General features: G+C 39.4%; 1 long non-coding RNA gene across 6 annotated transcripts in view; it reads right to left on the reverse strand.

Annotated features, from left to right (window-relative positions):
• LOC132354178 (uncharacterized) overlaps positions 1-22,347 on the reverse strand; it is a 359,922-nt gene that overhangs the window by 217,793 nt on the left and 119,782 nt on the right. For all 6 annotated transcript variants that reach the window (XR_009499206.1, XR_009499202.1, XR_009499203.1 and 3 more), the window contains one exon: positions 3,969-4,084. This is a non-coding gene — a long non-coding RNA (uncharacterized LOC132354178). The remainder of the gene's footprint in view (positions 1-3,968; positions 4,085-22,347) is intronic.

The following is a 22,347-nucleotide window of genomic DNA, read 5'->3' on the forward strand; positions in this document are numbered from 1 at the left end:
ATCTGAACTTGATAATGATCCCTAGGCACAATATGCCAGAAAAAAAAATGTTTCCACGTGTTTCAAATAGTCTCCTCATCTCATTCCATCAGCAAATGAGTATATGCATGGGCAAGTCAGAAAGGTCATACATCCATGGCCTCGAGACACATGGTTTCAGGACACCTTGAGCCCTTCTCATGCAAATTATACTAAATCAGCCAAACACTGATGTAACTAATAAATGGAATAACCAACATCCTTTGCTACTTATTTTTCCCCTTGCACTCCAACACAGGATAAGTCTAGAATTTTCAGTTTTGCTTATGTGCTGATTTTACCTTCCAAATACAGTCCCTCTGCCCAACCCTCAGAGCACGTTCACCTCATGTTGGGGAAGCAAGGTGCCACATGGTGACAAGAAACGAAAAGCTTTGGACCAAGCAACTGGATTAGCGCCTATTCACGCCCCGCATGTCTCTCTCTGTACCTCTAGTACCAGTAGGCCTCAGTTTCTTCATCTATAAAGTAAAGAAATGGGGCTAGCTGATGGAATGAGCCACATGCAGTGTGCTTTACATCCCATTACTAATGTATTCATCATTTCCTTCAAGCTTGGACTCATTTTGAAGAGGAATTCCTCCAAAAATTGATGTTTTCATGGGAAAGTGGATAATGAACTATTCTGTGTTTAACACAAATTGAGGGAGTTCTAAATTTTACTTAGGAACAGAGAATTTAAACTTAAAGTGCTGTTCAAGAACTCTATGTGGAAGTATGTGTTTCATGTGACTGACAGTTAAAATAGTTTTCAGATTATTTTAACTTACTATCTTAAATCCTGTTGGTTTTTCTTAGGATTTTTAAAAATTAATAAATATTTCATTTTATTAAAACAATTCAAAAATTGATTGTATTTATCAAATGGCTACAAGGTTATATTCACATTAACACATTTTTACATGATATTTGTTTTATCCTTATATTTTCAGATTAATAAATTAAAAACATATTGTTAGAGTTCTGATATCAGAACCTGGATATATTAATGATTTTTTCCCCATTTTTAGATATACATTTTCAAATTCTGGAGATGTACAAGATAAGCCTTCATTGTTTCCTCATAAAAATAAAGTCTTATCTTCTCCAAAAAAAGATAGCGACAGAGATTTGTACAATTCAGATTCAAGCATCTTGGCAGAGACGAGCACTTTCCTGTTTATAACTTATCAGTCACACCACAGTTTTGGCAACTGCAAAGGACTTTTTACCAATTTTGGAAGGATGATTACAGAAAAGATATGTATGAAGCTTTCTTCAAAGACATAATGGGGTGTGATTTGAAGAAAATCATAAGATCCTACTGCCCCAAAATATCTTTCCCATATCTAGGACCTGAAATTTCCATCATGGTCATAAAAGATGAAAAATAGCATCTGAACTCAAGCTTTAAGTGAGCAGTGAAACACTGGGGCTGACACATTACCTGTTGCTTAGCAGAAAGCAAAACTTGGGGAAAACAGAATACAGGCATACGGGGTGGCACAGAGAAAGAGGCTGAGAGAACAAAGATATTAGAGTAAATAGAGGTCACCACATAGCAAACAGGAGTGGGAACTCGGGGGACAAATGGAAATGGATTTCTTATTAAAATCTCCCTATGTTGATAATAGAAAACCAAAAGGGGAAGGAGGGGTTAGTTTAAAAAGCAAGTATTAAGAGGTACAAACTACTGTATATAAAATAATAAGCTATAAGGATATATTGAACAGCACAGAGAATACTGCCAATATTTTAAGATAACTTCAAATGGAGTATAATCTATAAAAATTTTGAATCCCTATGTTGTACACCTGAAAACTAATATAATATAGTAAATCAACTATACCTCAATAAAAAATAATAATAAAATAAAGTATACAGGAAAAAAAAAAAAAACTGTGCCTGTTCAGGCTATTCTGAAGTACTATTTCCCACTGAATAAACAGATGTTGAATGATTTTTTTAAAAAAGCAGTTATTCCCAACTGCTAAGTTTACATTTTAGTAGAAAAAAATGAATAGCATTCCTATAAAAATAAAAGAGCAAGCATTAAATTCCCCAATGAACAGTATTTATAGAAGCATTCCTTTAATAAAAACCTACCCAGCTCCTACTGAGTAGAGATATTGTAAATATGGACATTAATTAGAGGTTTCTTCTCTCAAGGATGTGTGAGCTGATAATTAAAATACAGAATAATAATGGCCAAGGTTGACGTGTGTACCGCGTGCTGTGGAATCCCAGCAGAAGCGTCTACTTCCACCCTGGAGAACTGGGAAAGAGGAGAAGAGATGCTGTGTACGATGATTCTTGAAGAGTAATTTACAGATCATTCAGAGGGAAGGAGAAGGCAGTGTGGATTGAAACAAGGGCTCAAGAAGGGAAATTCTGCAGCAATGAGGAAGATTTAAAAGATGGTGGAGGCTCTGAAATCAGATCTAAGTTCAAATCCAACAGCAGCTTTGAGAATTTAAGAAACTGCTTAACTTCTCTGAACCGTGTTTTCTCTTCATCTGTAAAATGATTAACAATAACATTAGTAACATCTTCCTCATAGGTTGTATATTTAAATGCATATCAAGTCTGTACTGTGGTCAATAAAATTTAATCATACTGTTAGGTGCCATAAAAGTCCAAATGAGAGGCAATGATAGTCAGAGCTAGGCAAGTGAGGAAAAGAGAGACATTTCTGAGGGAGAAACTGTGAATTGGTCAGATAAGGGAAATAAGGGAGAGATTAAGGCTGATGTAAAGCTTCTAATCTGAGCATCAGGGCAGGTACAGATGCCGTGAGCAGAGAAAGGCAGCCTGGGAAGGTGAACAGGACTGGGAGACCTGCTGTGTGTGAGTGTCTACATGCCGTACTTGGGACTCCAGAGAGAGAGGCAGAAATGTAGGTCTGGGAGCTGTTAGCATGGCTGAGCCACTGACCAGAGAAGGTCTTACAGGGAAACTGCAAAACAGAGGGTAGAAACCCAAAGCACTCAATCAAACCTTAGAGAAAAAAATAACATACTAATGACTCAAATTCTCGTTGTAAGCTCATCATGATATTTGCAGTAACGATAATGATCGTTTATTGAGTTTTCCTCTGTGGATATTGTGCTAAGTGTCTGAATACATTATTCATTCATTCAACAAATAGTTTCAGAGCACCTTCTGAATGCCGACCTGGTTCTCAGGTGAGAACCTGAGATGCACCAACAAACCTAGCAGAAGACATGGCTGCCCGCACGGAGCTTGCATTATCTTGTGTAACAAAACAGTAACCAAATAAAGAACATCACATCAGATTATGACAAGTGCTACAAAGAAAGGAAAAGAAACTAACATGATAGACAGCAGCAGAGGCAGGATGCGGACAACTGGAGAAAGACGTCAGGGGAGCTTCCCTGCAAAGTTCATGTGCTCCTCCCTCCTGACAGCCCTGATCGAGGCTGGGGACTCCAAGGCTTTGAGAAGTTAAATAACTTTTTCAGTGCCTCTCGGCTAGAACCAAGATCTTTCTGACTCTCATACCTTAACCACGATAAGTACAGCCTCCCACAAACAAGCTAAATGGCAAGTAAATGCACAATAACCTAATATATTAAAATACGTATTCAAATGTAAAGTGCTATTGCCTACACAGACTGTTTTAATATGGAAGGTCACTATTATAGCTACCGCTAGTTACTGCTGCTAATAAGCTCGTACAGATTGGTTTAAAACATCGCTGATGCTTAGGTTTCTGCTAGAAAGAAGAATTACCAGGCAACTGATTGATGTAATGATGCCCAAGTTCCAGTAGTAAGATGAAACCTCCTCTCTTTAGTTAGCAAATACATTGTTTACTCCAGGAACTGAAACACACATGTTGAGTAGTCAGCTTATGTTTACGAAAATGATGCGGGGGGAGACAGGAGAGGAGCCAAGCCTGTCGAGAGGTTGGAGGTCATGGTACTTACCGTGCAGCATCCCACGCTGTCACCGCTGTCCTGGATGAAAAATGAGCAGGAGGTCCAGGCTCAGGACGACGGCCATGGCCGGTCAGTACTAACGGCTAAATCTTCAGATTGAGAGCCTGGAGGAAAGGTGTGGGCAGAGAGTGAAAATGTCATTAGAAACACTAAAAGCCAAAGAAAGAAAGTGCTGAAAGAATCTAGACTCTAGGGCCGAAAAATTTAGAGAAAATAAAGTAGGAAATCATGAGGGTATTTTAGTTATTTTCACAAGCAGCATCTTTCTCATCTGAGGTCATTTTTAAAAAATCTATCGGCCATACATGCAGCAGCATTTGCCACTTTCTGAAGACACCACCCAACATCTGGCACCTACCACTGTCATGGTCAGTTTTGCTTAGAATTAGGAACCCATCACTTAGGGCTTAGATCATTTATCTAAGTATAAAGAAATGTGTTTATAGAAAGGATTTGACCAGTGGCATTTTCAAATTTTAACACTTTATGGGCAGAACGCCTTAGAAAGAATAACTCATTTTCAAAAATCAATAAAGTCTTCAGAGTTCAGGAAAAATACTGATATTCACTATTTTACTTGAGCCTCAAAACAATCCTACCAGGATGAATTTTTATCCCCGATATGTGAGAAGGAGAGTAGTGAGACCCAAAGATCACATGGGCCGGTGGTTGAGTGGTGAGGTTCTAGCATGCGAACAGAAATCCAGTAGCAGGTGGTAACAGGAACTGCCCTGCAGAGGTACGGCGTGAAGTAAGTGAGTTGATGGATTCAGACTCCCAGACCACTATACCTGGCAGGTCACCGTGAGCCTAAAAAGGTAGTTATTAAGACAGAGCATGGGATTTTAGAGAATAACGGCATGTGAGAATCAAAATGGAGGAAATCTGTAGATGGGATACAAGAGAACAATAAAATGAAATACATAAGGGGAAACAGAAGAAGCAGTATTGTAAACGCAGGGAGCAGCGGCCTCAGATGACAATCGCTAGAAGGGAGGAGGGGGAAATGAAGAAACAAGCCGCATGCAGAAGTGCTATGATAGTAAATAAGCAGTGCTTATAATGATAAACACCCTTCATTAGAGAGCTTCCATTCTTAATAAGGAAAGGAAACTTTTTGATACAAGAAAGGAATCTGCCAGATCTATAAACATACTTAGTTTGAAACTTATCCTGTAAAAGGAATGGTACACAGAAAGAGGCGGGAAAACCTACTGTATAATTTGACTTCTTGACAGGATTACTGCTCATCTTGCTGCTTCTAATTAATAATGTATTTAGCTATATTATTAGACACTTGGATGTGTTTTTCTGGCAGCAATGGTAACTGAGTTCTTTCTCACAGGCCTTTGCTAGTGAGAAGAATAATAAAAGACAGTTAAGGTAAATATAGTCTGCTTTCATGATGTAAGGCTGTCTGATAGCACCCCAGCCCTTTGGTGATTTATACACAAGTTACATCCCAAGTAACTAATCCTAAAATTGGACTGTACGTGCTAACTCAGTTTCTGTGTCTCACGGTGGCAGTTTGTTTCTAGAGTTGCCACAAATGAATGTTACTATTAGCTTAAAGCTTTGGTGAAAAGTGTCATCAATGCTTATTCTTTGAGAAGAGGAAAAAGAAAAAAGATACTGAGGTTCTGTTTCCAGAAAAAAAAAACTTGGAAGCTACTAGGTGCCAGGCACTGTGATAGTCATTTTGCATTTCTTATCTCATTTAAGTCTCACAATAAATGTGCAAAGAAGTTATTATTAACTACATTTTAACCTTGAGAAAACTAAGCTTCAGAGAGATTAAAAACTTGTCCAAGTTCACTCAAGGAACCAAGAAACCAAGCCAGGACTAAAACTAAGAGCTTTCTGACTCTGAAATAACCTCTCTTCCCATAAATCAAATGAGATTTTGCTGATTAAAGACCAAAATTGCAACTCCTTTCAGTCACATGCTTAAAATTAGCCTCTGAAATTGAGGAGACTCTTTTGTGACTGATTTTCTTAATAAATCTCAAAAGAGATATTGTCATCATTCAAATTATATTGTAAGGATGGTCAGTCATCATCCTAAACACAGACAAGTTAGAAAGTTCTTTCTATGCAATATGCAACAGTTATTGATATGTGCACTCTGATGCACATTCTAAGAAAAAAAAACCCATAAAGACTTAATTTTAAAAGATATTACTGTCTTCAGTAATTCCCTATCTTTCCAAAGGCAAGGAAATTGTTCAGATAAACTGAACTGAATAATCTGAGTTTTCTGAAATACCCGTTCAGAAAACAGGACGATGTTAAGAAATCACCATGGCCCTTCTTGCTTGCTAGACTTCTCTGGAGCAGTCTCTCACCCACTGCAGCGTCACCGATCATCTACCCCCCGTCTGAGATCTCCACCTGAACTCCAGACAGGAACTGTGCAATGCCACCACACTTCAGAACCCCCACGTACACTCACCATCTTTGTCAGTTATTGCACTAAAGACGTAATAGATTATCATCACCCATGTTCAGTAACTCTGAAAAGTGGGTGATCTGCATCCCATTTTTCAGATGACGAAACTGTTACTTACCTGAAGTCATAAACCTAACAACTGATGGAACCAGGCAGCAATCCAAGCCCAGGTCTTTCTGATGCCAAGGCTGATTCTTGTCCCTCTCGCCCTGACTGCCTCTCTGTATAATTTCCAGTTCCCACTCGTGGTTCCAGAGCTCTCCTGATCTTTTTTGTGTCTATAACTGAATGCCACTTTTTCTCCTTATAATTCATCTCTGCTTTCTTTTTCTCCTGGATTCCTTATGAGGATGAATGGCGTCACTTACCAACTGTAATATATTTGTACGTTCACTTGTCTACCTCTTCCACTAAATTCTCAGTTACCTTTGTGTGCCTACAACCCGTCGGAGAGCCTGGTAAAACGTTTGACCCATCTAATATATAAGTATTTGCTTGGTAAATGATGCTCTCCAGTCACCTTAGCCAGAACCCCGGAGGTCATCCAAGACTCATTCCTCGCCTGCCCCCGAGACCAGTACGAATCAAGTCTCATCCGTTCTACTTTAAACATCTCATGAAGCTGTCTTCAGCTTTCCACCATGACTGCCTTAGTTATGGTTTCCATTCCCACCTCTTGCTTGGATTACCACAGTTCTCTTCTGAATGATGGAAACACCCTTCTCTCTGAGGTGATTCTCGCCAAAAACACTGTCTACCAAATGCGATCCGGTTCTTCAGTAACTCCTCACCGCCTCTACCATGATACATGTCTCTTCAGAGCTCTTACCTTGCAAACCACTCTCATCTCGTCCTTTGCTGGCTCTCTCGTGCTCTCTCTCTCTCCCCCCACACCTCCCATACAAACTGTATGGTCCAGCCATTATACACTGCTTATAAGCCCCTTAAACCTATGTGCTTTTTCTCTACTGTGGGGCTTCTTGCACAAGAAATGCCCTTTATCCATTTATTTACCTCATAAACTTCTAATTAAAAGGCCAGTCAAAGGTTAATAATTTGTCATCCCTTTAAAGGGACAGTCTTCACGCCTGGTGGATCAAGATGGCAGAGTAGGAAGATCCTGAGCTCACCTCTCCCCAGGGACACACCAAACTACAACCACACACAGAACAACTCTGAGAACAGCCTGAAGACTAGCAGGACAGATTTTCTACAACTAAGCATATAAAGAAAAGGCCACATGGAGATGGGAAGAAAGGGAGGAGACGCCGTCTAGTCACAACCCACACACCCGGTGCAGTGGCCCGCAGGCAGGAGGGACATCACAACCACGGATGCCCCCTGAGGAGCAAGGGGTCCATGCCTCACACTGGGCTCCCCAACTCAGGGGACCTGCACAGGGAAGATGAACCCCATCATGTCAGACCTTGAAAGCCAGTGGGACTTACATCTGGGAGAGCCAGAGAGCTGCGGGAAACCGAGACTCCGCTCGTGAAGGGCTCGTGCACAGACTCACTCTCACTGCGTCTCAGCACAGAGGAAGCAACTTGGAAAGTGCCTGGGTTATATGAGAAGGAGATCTGTTGACTAATATTAGGGCCTGTGCTGGAGGGACAGGGATCTGGTAAAACCTTCTTCAGGGACAGAAGCGCTGGCGCGTGCCATTTTGTTGTGCTCTCTTTCTACCTACCTGGCCTGGCACCGGCAGGTGCCACTTCTTTCACTTGCCATCATCTCGGCTAAAACCATGCACCCACCCTGGTGTTCTCCTGAGGACCAGCCCCGCTAACAGGCCCATCCTAGCTGGCCCTTCCAAAGCAGCTCCCACCCCCACCCCACCCCACCTGGCAAGTGGACTCTGTCAGCATCAGCGGCCCCTCTAAAGCAGCTCCTGCTCCAGGGGGCCAGCCCCCAGCCACAGCATGTTCACAACAGCCATGGCAAGGCCTCAGGGCCAGTCACACTGGGGGCCAGCCCCACACATCAGCATGCCCACAGCAGTTGCATGCAGACCTCTCAGCCAGCTGGCCTGAGGGCCAGCCCTGCCCACCAGCAATCACAGCCCAACCACAGCAAAAGGGCACACACAGTCCACACAGGAGATACACCTGGAGCACCTGGCTCTGGTGACCAGGGGGGACTGTGCCACTGGGTCCCGCAAGACACCTTCTACATAAGGCTACTCTTTGAAGACTGAGAGATATATACCTCACATGCCTAATACATAGAAACAGACACAAAGAGTTAGGCAAAATGAGGAGACAAAGTAATAACTTCCAAACAAAAGAACAAGACAAAACCTCAGAAAAGGAACTAAACAAAATGGGAGATACAAAGTTTACCAGGTAAAGAGTCCAAAGAAATATTCATAAAGATACTCATTGAACTTTGGAGAAGAATGGATGAACTCAGTGAGAACTTCAGCAAAGAGACAGAAAATATAAAAAACCAATCAGAGCTGAAGAATACAATAGCTGAAATGAAAAACATACTACAGGGAATCATCAGCAGATTTGAGGATGCAGAAGAACAGATCAGCAATCTGGAAGACAGGGTAATGGAAATTAACAAAAAATTTAAAAATTAACAAAAACAGAAACATAGATCAATGGAAACAACAGAATAGGGAGCCCAGAAATAAACCCATGTATATATGGTTAATTAACGTATGACAAAGGAGCCAAGAATACACAGGGGGGAAAAGACAGTCTCTTCAATAAATGGTGGTGGGAAAACTGAAAAGCTACATGCAAAAGAATGAAACTGGGCCACTTTCTTATATCACATACAAAAATAAACTAAAAATGGATTAAAGCCTTGATTTTAAGACCTGAAACCATAAAACTCCTAGAAGAAAACACTGGCAGTATGCTCTTTGATATCAGTCTTGGAAATATTTTGTTTGGATCTGTCTCCTCAGGCAAAGGAAACAAAAGCAAAAATTAAAAAATGGGACTACATCAAACCAAAAAGCTGTTGCACCATGAAGGGAACCATCAATAAAATGAAAAGGCAACCTTCTGAATGGGAGAAGATACTGGCAAATGATGTATTTGGTAAAGGGTTAATATCCAAAATATACAAAGAACTCACACAACTCAGTATAAAAAACAGTAAACAATCTGATTACAAAATAGGCAGAGGATATGAATAGACATTTTTCCAAAGAAGACATGAAGATGGCCAAAAGACACATGAAAAGATGTTCAACATCACTAATCATCAGGGAAATGCAAATCAAAACCATAATGAGATCACTTTACACCTGTCAGAATGGCTATTATCAAAAAGACAAATAACAACAAATAACAAGTGCTGACAGGGATGTGGATAAAAGGGAATCCTCCTGCACTTCTGGTGGGAATATAAATTGGTGTAGCCTCTATGGTAAACAGTATGGCGATTCCTCAAAAAATTTTAAAAAAAACTGCCATATGATCCAGCAATTCCACTTCTGGGTATTTATCCAAAGAAAACAAAAAGACTAATTTGAAAAGATAAATGCACTCTTATGTTCACTGCAGGACTATTTACAGTAGCCAAGATATGGAAGCAACCTAAGTGCTTAAAAGTGGATAAAGGAGATTTGGTTACTCAGCCATAAAAAAGAAAGATATCTTGCCATTTGAGACATGGATGAACCTAGAGGGTATTACGCCAAGCGAAGTAAGTCAGGCAGAGAAGACAAATACCATACAATTTCACTTACATATGGAGTCTAAAAAACAAAACAAAACAGAAACAGACTCAGATACAGAGAGCAAACTGGTGGCTGCCAGAGGGGCGGGGTGTGGGAAGTTGGGTGAAACAGGTGAAGGGATTAAAAAGTACAAACTTCCAGTTATAAAACAAATAAGTCACGAGGATGTAAGGTACAGCATAGGGAATATAGTCAATAATATTGTAATAACTTTGTATGGTGACAGATGGTTACTAGACTTATTGTTATGATCAATTTGTAATAGATATAAATGTAGAATCACTACGTTGTTCACCTGAAATTAATATAATATTGTATGTCAACTATACTTCTATAAAAATGATAGAAATAGAAAATAAAGTGATAGTCTTCAAACACGTGATCCTTTTGCACAAAACTTCTAATCATTAAAATATGTACACCTGATTTTACAGGTTCAAAATATGGAAATTTCTTGCTTGCATTAAATATCACCAGTTATTTTATCTTTTCTGTTATTGTTTTTGTATTTCAGTTGATCTGACCTTCATTAGTAGGTAGCATTTGTAGCAGAAAAATAATATATGAGATATTAACCAAGATTCTTCATTTGGGCGTGGGGGGGATGGGTGAGACGGGTGAAGGGGTCAAAAGGTATAAACTTCCAGGTATAAAATGAGGAAGTCACGGGGATGTAATGTACAGTATGGTGACTATGGTTAATAATACTTTACAGTATATTTGAAAGCTGCTAAGAGAATAAATCTTATAAGTTCTCATCACAAGAAAAAAAAATTTTGTCCCTACATGTGGTGATGGACGTTAAGTAGACTTACTATGGTGATCATTTCACGATATAAACAAATATCCAATCTTTACATTGTACACCTGAAACTAATATAATGTTATATGTCAACTGCATCTCAATTTTCAAAAACACATTTTTACTTTCATGTTCTCCTATTTTGTCAGCAGCAAACAGAGGCAGCTCAAGGAAGCAGAAAGAGCACGAAAAGCAAATGGTCAAAGTCTTGGCTTTGGAGTTCCAAAATAAAGACCTGAAACTTGTAGGGATGCCAAAGATCTTAAAAGATTTCTGTTTGCAAGCACAGACTTTTCCTACTTTCAAAGGCTGTCTTGAAAACCCAAGCACAATGTTTATGCTGTTAGAAAAATAAATAAAGAGGTCTCTAATAAGGAGCACTTAGAATCACTCTTTGCTGAAATTTTCCAAACTTTTTGTCTTTAGCATGGGAAATTTTAATTCAAGTTTATGTCGTATAGTTATATCTATTCCCTTCGCTTTCTAGTTTTTATACTTTATTTTGCCAATAGAACTTTAGCAAACAACTCATCAGAAAAATCTGCTTTACTTTGACTGAAATCATAGCTCTCTTATAAATACTGTTTCCATAAACACACTTGGGTCTTCTCAGTTCCGCACTTTTCCCTGTTAGATTTCACCTGCGTGAAATATCTTCCCCTTTTCTCTTGGCTTTAAATAAATCCGGTGCCTCCCTCAATATCCAGTTTAAATCCCACTATGTTTTCCTAAAGTCCTTCATGATCACCCCTGGCTAGAAAGCCATCTCTCTCTCACCTCTGAATGCCCAGAGCAACCATTATCAATGAAATCCATGGGCCGTAAATCTTGTGCCATTTTGCCATAATTTTTATCTTTATTGAACTACTTCTTAAAATTTTTATTATCATATTCTTTTCAAGAATAGTACTGATATTTCTGCAATTAGAGTATAAATTTTTGGAGTGAACTAAATATGTTTTCCACCTTTATATCCACCAGAGACCACATCAGTGGGTTGAAAGGCGTAAATGCTAAAAGCACATTTGATATGGTATTTTATCTTTGGCGATGATTATAGTAACAACAACAACAACAATAACAATAATAATAATTTATTAAGCATCTACTATGTGCCGGGTGCTATGCAAATCACTTCATGTGGATTATCTCCTTTAACTCTCACATAAACTTATGAATTTGGTTCTATTATTACCTTTATTGTTTAGCAGATAAGACAGACTTTAGAGTCTTGAGAAGTGTTAAGTCATTTGCTCTAAGCCACACAGCTAGAAGTGGAAAAACCATAACTTTGTTTAATCCTCAATGTTAAATTTCTAGTTGTAGGAATTCACATCTAGGACTTCTAGTTGTAGGAATTCACATCTAGGACTTCCTCAGATGGACAAAATTTTATTATCTGTTTTTTGATGTCATGGTTTTAGCAAATGTATTCTTTATTAAAAGCCAATCTCCATTCCAGTATCTAGATCATCTGAGAGCAATGGGAAGGCCCTCTGCAATGGTCTCCAGAAGTAAGAAGTGGATGGTGTTAAGGGTGCTTCATGGCTTTAATGAAGTGACATAAATTTTCAGGGAAAAAAAACACTAAATCACATTAATAGAAAACCTAATGAACCAGAACTCTGCAATAAATAATGATAAATATTACACAAAGGTTTCTAAATATCAGAACTAGCGATAATTCTGAAAAACAACTAGGCAGTTAAAAAGCTCAACATGGAATAAAATAATTATTGTCAACTAAATCACTGTGAGAGAGAGAAGTGATTTTTTAAAACCTCCTAATTGGATCTGGAATTGGTGAAATCATCTGCAAGTGAAACCTAACTGAAGAAGATGAAGACAAAGAGACTGTAAAGTGCTCTGAGTACCATACTATCTGTTCCCGGTTTATTGCTTCCTATAGACAAAGAACTATTACACATGAAGGAGGATGAAATACTAAGGGACCTCTAAATAGTTAGGGTGTCTAATAAGACATTTCAAAACTAATAGTTCCAAAAATTAATTCTTGATCTTCCTCTAAAACCTATTCCTCCCCAGTTTCCCTCATCTCAGGAAACACCATTGCCTCTTCCCAGTTCTGCACTTTTCCCTGTTTCAGGCTTGTTTCACTGGCCTAAAATTCCTGCCCCCTTCCTCTTGGCTTTAAACAAACCCTGTTCCTCCCTCAATATCCAGTTCAAATCCCACCACGTTTTCCCAAAGTCCTCATGATCATCCCAGGTTAGAACACTCTCTCACCTCTGAGTGCCCACAGCAACCATCATCAATGCAATTCATGGGCCATAAATTTAGGCCCCAACCCTTGGAATCTTCCTGAACTCTGCTCTTTCTGTCACAGCCCACATGCAATGCATCAGTCAATCTGGTCATCTCTTCCTTTGAATTATACCCTGAATCCTGTTGAGCCACTACTTTGACCAAGCCACTGACACACTGTGCCTGGACTATTGCAGTAGACCCTTAGCTGGCCTTAGAGTGTCTACCTTTCCATTTCCATCATTTTCCCCAACACACACACACACACGCACACACACGCCAGAGTATTCTTTTAAAAATCAGATTATGTCACTCTTCAAAATTCTCCAGTGATTTCAATAGCACTCAAGGAAAATGCCCCAAATCCTTGCCATAGACTAATAGATCCACCGATACCTCACCATCAAGCCTAACTAATCTTCCTGCTACCATTCTCTACTGCTCTAACATCACCAGCAAAAACCCATCACCCTTCCCTCTACTCCAGACATGGGGTCTCTTTGCTCTTCTATGAACTCATCATCCTCTTCTCCCTCTACCCCAAGGCATTTTCACTTGCTAATCCCTGGGCCTGGAACACTCTCAGTTCAGTTCTCCGCTCAAATGCCTTAGGGAGACATTCTCTGATCACTCTACACAAAGTAACATTATTATCATCACCACCTCTTTCTCTTCCCCTGAACCTTATTATTCTTCACAACACTTGTCAATCCCTAACATGTTATTTTAATATATATTATAATATACAATATATATAAAATATATTTATATATTATAAAATATATTAATATATAAAATATATGAATATTTATAATATAAAATATATATAAAAGTATATATTTTAAAATAAGTTCTTGGGAGGTTCTATCTAATAGGAGCCTACAATAAATAAATAAATAATACATACTAAGAATAGTTTTTAATATATACTCAGTTGGTCATTTTGCAAACTTCTCAACAATGCAATGGTCCAAAAATGCAACTGCAAAATGCATGAAGTAGGGCTGATGAGGAGAAAGGTTAGGGATTAAAAGCAGTATTAGTGAAAACTTATGCCCATACAAAAACCTGCACACAGATGTTTATAGCAGCTTTATTCATAACTACCAAAACTTGGAAGCAATCAACATGTCCTTCAGTAGGTGAATGGGTAAACTGTGGTACATCCACATGATGGAACATTACTCAGGGCCAAAAAGAAATGAGCTCTCAAGCCATGAAAAGACATGGAGGAACCTTAAGTGCACATGACTAAGTGAAAGAAGCCAATCCCAAAAGGCTTTATACTGTATGATTCCAACTATATTGCATTTTGGAAAAGATAAAACTACGGAGACAGTAAAAAGATCAGTGGTTGCCAGGGGTTGGGGGAAGAAGGAGGGATGAATAGGCAGAGCACAGAGGATTTTTAGGACACTGAAAATACTCTGTATAATGACATGTGGCATTATCCTATCATACAGCATCCAAATCCATAGAATATATAACACCAACAGTGAACTGTAATGTAAACTGCAGACTCTGGGTGATTCTGATGTGTCAGTGTAGGTTCACCAGTTGTAACAGATGTACCATCTGGTGGGGCATGCTGATAATGGGGGAGGCTGTGTGTATGTGGGCACAGGGGACATACGGGAAATCTCTGTACCTTCCTCTCAATTTTGCTGTGAACCTAAAATTACCCTAAAACAAAATAAAAGTAGTATTTGTGGATAAAAGTTACTTCACAGGGCTTCCCTGGTGGCGCAGTGGTTGAGAATCTGCCTGCTAATGCAGGGGACACGGGTTCAAGCCCTGGTCTGGGAAGATCCCACATGCCGCGGAGCAGCTGGGCCCGTGAGCCACAATTACTGAGCCTGCGCGTCTGGAGCCTGTGCTCCGCAACAAGAGAGGCCGCGACAGTGAGAGGCCCGCGCACCGCGATGAAGAATGGCCCCCACTTGCAAAAGCAAAATAACCTCATAAAAACCCAGATTATTATGGTCTTCATTACATTCTGGACTAAGTCTTCTCTCTGATATCACACCTACACAATGTCAAAGTGTTCGAAGGACCAGTTTTCATGATAATTTTATTTTAGTAAATATGTTTATGTAGACAGTATCTATTTTATTACCTAATATTTCCTGGAAACTCTGATTATTTACAAAGAAATGAGTAGACCCTGTGTCAATAAGCTCAGGCTAGTATCTTCTGCCATCTAATGTGTTAAGAATTCTTGAGAATTTTCTGATTACAATTCAAATTAAATGCAAACAGTCAAGCAGCACACAGAGACCCCATTATCCACTCTCTGTGAGCTGAGAGGATGAATAATATAATGAGACATGTTAATTATTTGCTTTCCAGCAGCTGTGACTGATTAGTTTTGACTGGTACATCTTGCTAATGTGATAGAGGACAGTAAATAGCAGGGCTTGTCATATTTTTCCAGGGCAAGGAAACTGTGGTCTCTAATGACTTGCTTCACTCATAGCTTGTTATGCAATTTGCCAAAGTGATGCTAGATCCCCACAAACTCTTAACCAAGGGAATTTCATGTTAGGGGACCCTAAGTTTTCAGAGCCCTCTGTCTCAGAAAAGTTGGTCTCTCTCTGTCTCTCTGTCTCTCTCTCTCTGTCACACACACACACACACACACACACACACACACACACACTTTAGTTTCTGAATTGATAACATACAGAACCAAACCTATGGAGGTACTAAGAGATCCCAGCCACCATATGTACGTTTCTTTCTTTCTCCTTAAGATGCCTTTTTAAATCATGTTGCTTATTTTTAAACAACCAAATGCCTTTTGTGAGTCCACGAGTGGCGGCACCAGATCCAGTATGAGCTTTGAAATCTTTGAACTGCATGTGAGGGGTTTTGAATCATGGCCATCTAGAAGAAACCATCACTAGAGGTGTGTTTCTCAACCTTTTTTTATCACCCCCCTTTAGATTTTTTTTCCTAATCATCCCCTCCCCATGAAATTTTAATACCTCAGATACACCACGCCTGGTTATGTACTATGGCCTTTTATAGGGCCACAGACCTGTAACATCTGAGATTTTCTTGATCCCCCAAGAACCTGCTTTCACCCCTTGGGGGCAAGATCACCCCTGCTGAGAAAGTGTTCACGAGAGGCTTAATTCTACCCCCTCTTCATCATTGTCTAAGTTACATATTCTCGCTGGACACATGAGCTCCTCAATATCTCATGTTTCTCATACAAACCGCTAGAACAGGCACCCCCAAGTCTAGGTCTTCCCCCCAAAGGAGGTGGTCAAGACAATGTACAGGGTACAATCACACTTCACCCTCTTTCTTTTCCCCCCAATAACCTAGGCTTAATCAGGTTCAAACAACTTCAAGGCAACCTTGATGGAAGAAAGAAAACTCAGAAGTGCCATGTGCAAATAGTGCTTTGCAGAAATACTGAATGAATATGAACCCACAGTCTACCTACTTTAATTAAGTACTTCACTTTTCTGAGCTTTAGCATGCACATCTATTAAGTGGAAACATCAATAGTTATTTCTTGCCCATTTAATAAAGATTTGTTAGCTCAATTGAAAGCCCCCATGAAGACAACCAAAAACACTTATTAATCCAAAGAAGATAATTTTCTTAAATTTACTGCAGCAAGTAAGAACACTACCTTGACAAAATCTTAGAATCACCAAAGGGAGAAAATTAAGGACGGTTACTTATAGGGTTATAGGACCCGCGCCAAAAGATTTCAAGGTCATTTTGAAAAGCAGAGAAGCAGTCAGGATTGGGTAGAATTAAGGACAGAGTAACTTGGGATTGGTGGCCACAGTAAAGTGAGGTCTCGAGATGAGGGCTGATAAGCAAGCTGTTTTCGAGGCAGTTCTGAGGAGCAAGCTATTCGTGTTCATACGATAACCATTTTAGTTGGTCTGTGGTCTTAGCTTCCTGGAATGAAACAAAAATAATACACTTTGCTTGGTCCCAGTATCATTTAACACAGGAAGTGGAATTTGTTTCAATTCTCAGTTCCTGCAGTATGTCAAACATATATATTGTGAACAAGTTCCCTAGCTTCAAGAAGCTTCTGCTCCCACAAGAAAAATAAGCTTCAAAAAGATACTGCATGGATCAAATCTTTTAAAGAAGTGTAGGTTGCTAGGGAAGTGAAAAGAAGAGGGGGTCATTCATGAGAAAAATATAATAAAGTGTTCTTTGTAAAATGTCTAGCAAAGTCTCCAAGACAATACAGGAAGGATCCCTGAGAATATCCACTGGCTTTTCAGTGCTTGGACCTGAGGATGAAAGGTGGGATGGAGTGGTTTACCCCATTTTTCCATTCTGAATTTGGAAGGATCTACAGATTAAGTAATTTAACCTATAAATATATATATATAGATTAACCTTCTGTTGTCCTTCCTAAAATCCTAAGGAAGACAGACTCTCCCTCTGAGTTTGTGAGGTCAAGCATTAAATCAAGGAATAGAAGCTATCAAGACAATAATCTAGAAACTATGAGTTCTAGTTAACCCAAATGGTCTGGGATTACAATCAGTAGAAAGCCATGCCCTGGTTTTAGTAAATGTTGCCTCTTAGTAGGTATGAATATCATATATGCATGTTTACGAATCATTACTAAATGTTTTCTCGACACAAGTCTTTGGAGGACAAAGGATCTAACTCGTAAACCAAAATTCATCAGCAGTTGCAATCTAGAATTACTGAAGCACTGAAAGTTAAATAAATCTACTCAAGAAACCCACGCAGATCCAGGAACACCAGACACTTTAACTTCGTGAAATTATCACTTGGGCTGTGTCTACTCTGGCTCAGCTTTGACGGGTCCTCTGGCGGATCTTCCATGAGCCAACAACTCCTACTACCTTCTGCCCTCTCAGGTCTGGTGAGCCCACATGTACCCTCTTCCCTTCCCTATGGAAACTGGCTCCATTTCTACAGACCCATTTTGGAAACTGGCACCACCACACCAGGCTCACCTGGCAAACCTGTGCTAATCCCAAATGCTCTGGCCCATCACTTACTAATGTTGTAACCCTAAGGAAGTCACTTAAACTCTTGTGCTTGACTTTTCTCACCTAAAAATGGGGGTAACAATAATGTCTAGAATTTTAGAGCCATTCCGAGGTTTAAGTAACATAATGCATGAAAAGGGGTAAGCATGGTAACTAAAAAACAGAGAACTATACATTTTAGCTATTGTTATTATTCATGCCTGGATGTGTCTCTCTGATTTTGTCCCTTCTCAATTGCTGCTGATTCCAACAGAATCTTAAATCTCATCATCTGATACCTCATGTCTTATTATTTTAAGAGCTTTCCCACTGGTTTTCTTACCATCAATTTTTCCCCTTCTTCATTTTAGACATTAGTAATTAATTATCCCCTACGTGCAACTTCCCATCACATCAAGTTCCTGGCTTGAACACATTCTTGTGCCTCACTCTCAAGGTTTCCTGTAACCTGACTCTGCTAAAACAACCTAAACGCATTGTTAACGCACCATGGATTCTTTCTGGTAGTTTTCAGTAGAAACCAATGGCTAGAGGGAGTTAAAGCTATAGGTCTTCTCTCCCTCTGTCACTCAGAGTTACACCAAAATGAAAGCAAGACTGAAAGCTGCCTCTGCCACCGATGCAGTGATGTGACCCTAAAACCGCCAAGTCACCTGTTCTGTAAGCCTGGTGGAGGCCCATCTCTCTATCCTTTCTGGTGTTCCAACAGCGTCTGTATAGAAAATTTACCTAAAGCAGATTCTACACCATTCTTTCTTTCCCCGGCTTCACTGAGATATAACTGACATGCAACACTGTGTAAGTTTAAGGTGTACAACAGGTTGATTTGATACACTTATATATTACAAAATGATTACCGCCATCGTGTTAGCGAATACCTCCCTCACATCATATAATTACCATTTCTTTTTTTGGGTGAGAACATTTAAGACCTACTCTCTTAGCAACTTTTAAGTGTATAATAGGGCATTGTTAGCTACAATCACCATGCTGTACGCTAGGTCCTCAGAACTTATTCGTCTTATAACTGGGAGCCTGTACCCTTTGACCAGCATCTTCCCACCTTCCCCACCCTCTACACTCTTCTAATGGCAGGATGCAACTCACCTGGTCAGGGCTGAGCAACAGTATCCTCTGCTCAACAACCGAGCCCATGTCAGGTGCAGAAACCTGAGCCCAGCGTGTCGTCCACAGCGCGTGGTCAGTGGGATCTCTGGGCCTTGTCTGTGCCCCAGCTGCCATGCCTGTACAACGTTTCTCGACTGATCAGCCCTCATTTCATGGATTATAATAGCTAACATCCACTATACAAATTAATAAGGCAACTGATATTAATTGAAATAAAGACATTGAAGCTCTCTGCCTGCCTGGGCCTCTGGCCCCGGGGCCTCTGTTTAGAGTCTTTCATACACCGACTAACCACTCCTAACGTGCGTATTCCTGACTACGGTATCTGAAATGTCGACCTTAGAGTGTAGACTAAATTAACTAGCACTTTCTATGCTGAAGCATTTGACAGTAAATTGCAGGATATAACGTCTTCTCTTTCCCTGTTTCCCACCACACACATTCATCTAGAGCAGGGTTTCTCAACCTTGGCACTACTGACATTTTGGACTAGATAATTCTCCTAGAGGGGGATGGACTGTGTATTATAGGATGTCTAGGTCAATTCTAAGACTGGGACCCACTTTGCTTACGGTGGGTCCCTGTCTTAGAATTGACCTTCTCTGCTCTCTTAATCAAACGTGACCCACACTTTGAGACAAGATAGCTACAAGCACCTCAAAAACCACATGAAGCTCTCAGAAGTAATGTGTTTGACCTATGGGAATGCAGTTTCCAGATCCCCATGGTCCCCCACAGCTCTGGTTATCTTAGAGTTTCCCACTCCTCCCACTTTTTTCATTTATAGTACTCGCCGGGTCCTGTAAGAATAGACTTTGAAACCTCTACCTTAATATTAAACAGAAGTTATCCTTCCATAAAAGCTTCCACTCTTTATGTCCATAGTGACCTGACTTCTTTTTCTGGAGAAGTTTTACACTCTAAAGCAGAGAGAGAGAGAGAGAGAGAGAGAGAGAGAGAGAAGGAGGAGAGAGAGAGAGATTCTGGTACCAAAATTTGCAACTTAATTGGTTCCTGTTAACAGAATTAAACTATTAAACCACAATATACAAAAGTCATTTATTCTTTAAATAGTCACAAAATCACAAGTAGTTAGACTGGCTAAAATATTGTTCGTGTGGATTAATATAGAGTACGAGCTGTCCTGCAATTCTCAAAAGATCAAGGCCCACAGAAGACAGAGTTCTTTAAAAAATTCATGTGGGAGCGTCCATTTATGTGGCAATCTATGAAACTGTTTGTACTAGGAAAAGGTACAGGTAATAATTTTTTGTGAACTACTAGCTAAAAAAATTTTTTTTAACTCTCCTAGGTTTCTAAAAACAAACCCTATCATATTACATCAAGAACATTATAAAAGCAAATGCTGGCAAAACACAAAGTCAGGTGAACAGTGGCTGTTCTCAGCAAGGCTTAATAAACATAATAGGACTTATAACAAATTAATGATCAATAAAAGCACCGTGAAAATGCAGTGGTATATCTGTGTACACATTATCCATGTAGGTTAAATCACTTAAAAGTAGGTCTACCTGAATCCAATTTATAATATGTAAGGAAGATTTTACAGTTTTCCCTAAGATAGAAATGAGATAAACATTTGACAACATTTTATTAAAATACCTTATATCTCCACATTTGTTTTCTCTCAAAAGTCTTTAACAGTGCAAAAAACATTTCCCAAACTGAAATAAATATATCAGGAAAACATACATATGTGTCTGTGAACTATCTACTTTTTGTAGATAAACATAAACTATGTCACTGATCGTCTCACTCTTTTTCTCTTCCTTTTTTTCTATTCTTACATCAAACACCTTGCAATGTTACATCACAGCCAGACACCTCTCCCCAAAGAAAGTCTCTTTTTAAATAATATGGCCTTTTCTAATCTTCACAACTGCTGTTGGGGGTCGTTATATTAAGTTTATAGAGAGGAAAATGAAATCTCAGGGAATTTGAGAATATTGTCTAACTTCCTAAGTGGAAAATGCAGAACCCAAACTCACGCATATCTGACTCCAAGTCTGTGGTGTTTAAGCTACTCAAGCTGCTCATCAGTTTCCTCCCTCTCAGCACAGGGAGCCTGAATGTACTGGCCAGTAGGGTCCATCTAGTTCAGTTATCTATGTACAATCATTCCAAAAGGTTCATTTAAAAAAATTTTTGGCACTTTATGAGATAACCAAAACCTTATTTGAGAATGCAAAGAATGAATAACCCCTAGCCTGAGTAAGATGTATATGGATATGTATAGAGATATTACTGTATCTTAGAATGCATTAAGCAAATAAATAGTATCCATGCATAGTATTTATGATAAGTATTCAATGGATAAAAATGAGGTTCTGAATAAACTTGCATGACTTTCTCACAGTGAAACTGGTAAAACACTTTAACTAGTATGGCTGAGAGAACAGTCTCCATTCTGGTCTGGAGTTCTCTTTTATTAGCGTCTTCTTTTTCCTTAATGAATATTTCACTACTTTTGTGCCATCCTAGTCTATCATGGAATGTTGGTTTACTGAGCACAAGGATCTTTATTTTCAGTTTAATTTTTCATGTGCTGAAAGTTCAAGTATGAGATTATTACATTCTAATAATATTTACTCATAACGACTACTCAAAACCTGCTAATCATTTTGTTAAATCTATTACTTTTATTATCTCATATCATATTTACAGAACATTGCAAGGTAGGTATTTTTACCTCCACTGTGTAGTTGAAGAAACCGAGGCTTATGGGCGGGTACGGTGTGAATTCTAAAGTCACACAGATGGGAGATGGTGGGCTGGAATTCAGATGCAGAAATGTCTAATTCCAAGCTGTGTACTCAGCCACCTTGCGGTACAGCTGAGGAGGGAATGTTTCTCTAACAAGCTTTGCAAAATGTCAGCTGCATGCTTTCCATGCTATCCCAGAGGCTTACATGGGCTAAACCTCTTCCTCTGTTTACATGGCATTCTGAGCTCTGCGTGAGGCAACTACTCTCTGTGCCAAAGGAAAGAAAGAG

This window comes from Balaenoptera ricei, chromosome 1 (assembly GCF_028023285.1).
Source record: "Balaenoptera ricei isolate mBalRic1 chromosome 1, mBalRic1.hap2, whole genome shotgun sequence".
Lineage (NCBI taxonomy): Eukaryota > Metazoa > Chordata > Mammalia > Artiodactyla > Balaenopteridae > Balaenoptera > Balaenoptera ricei.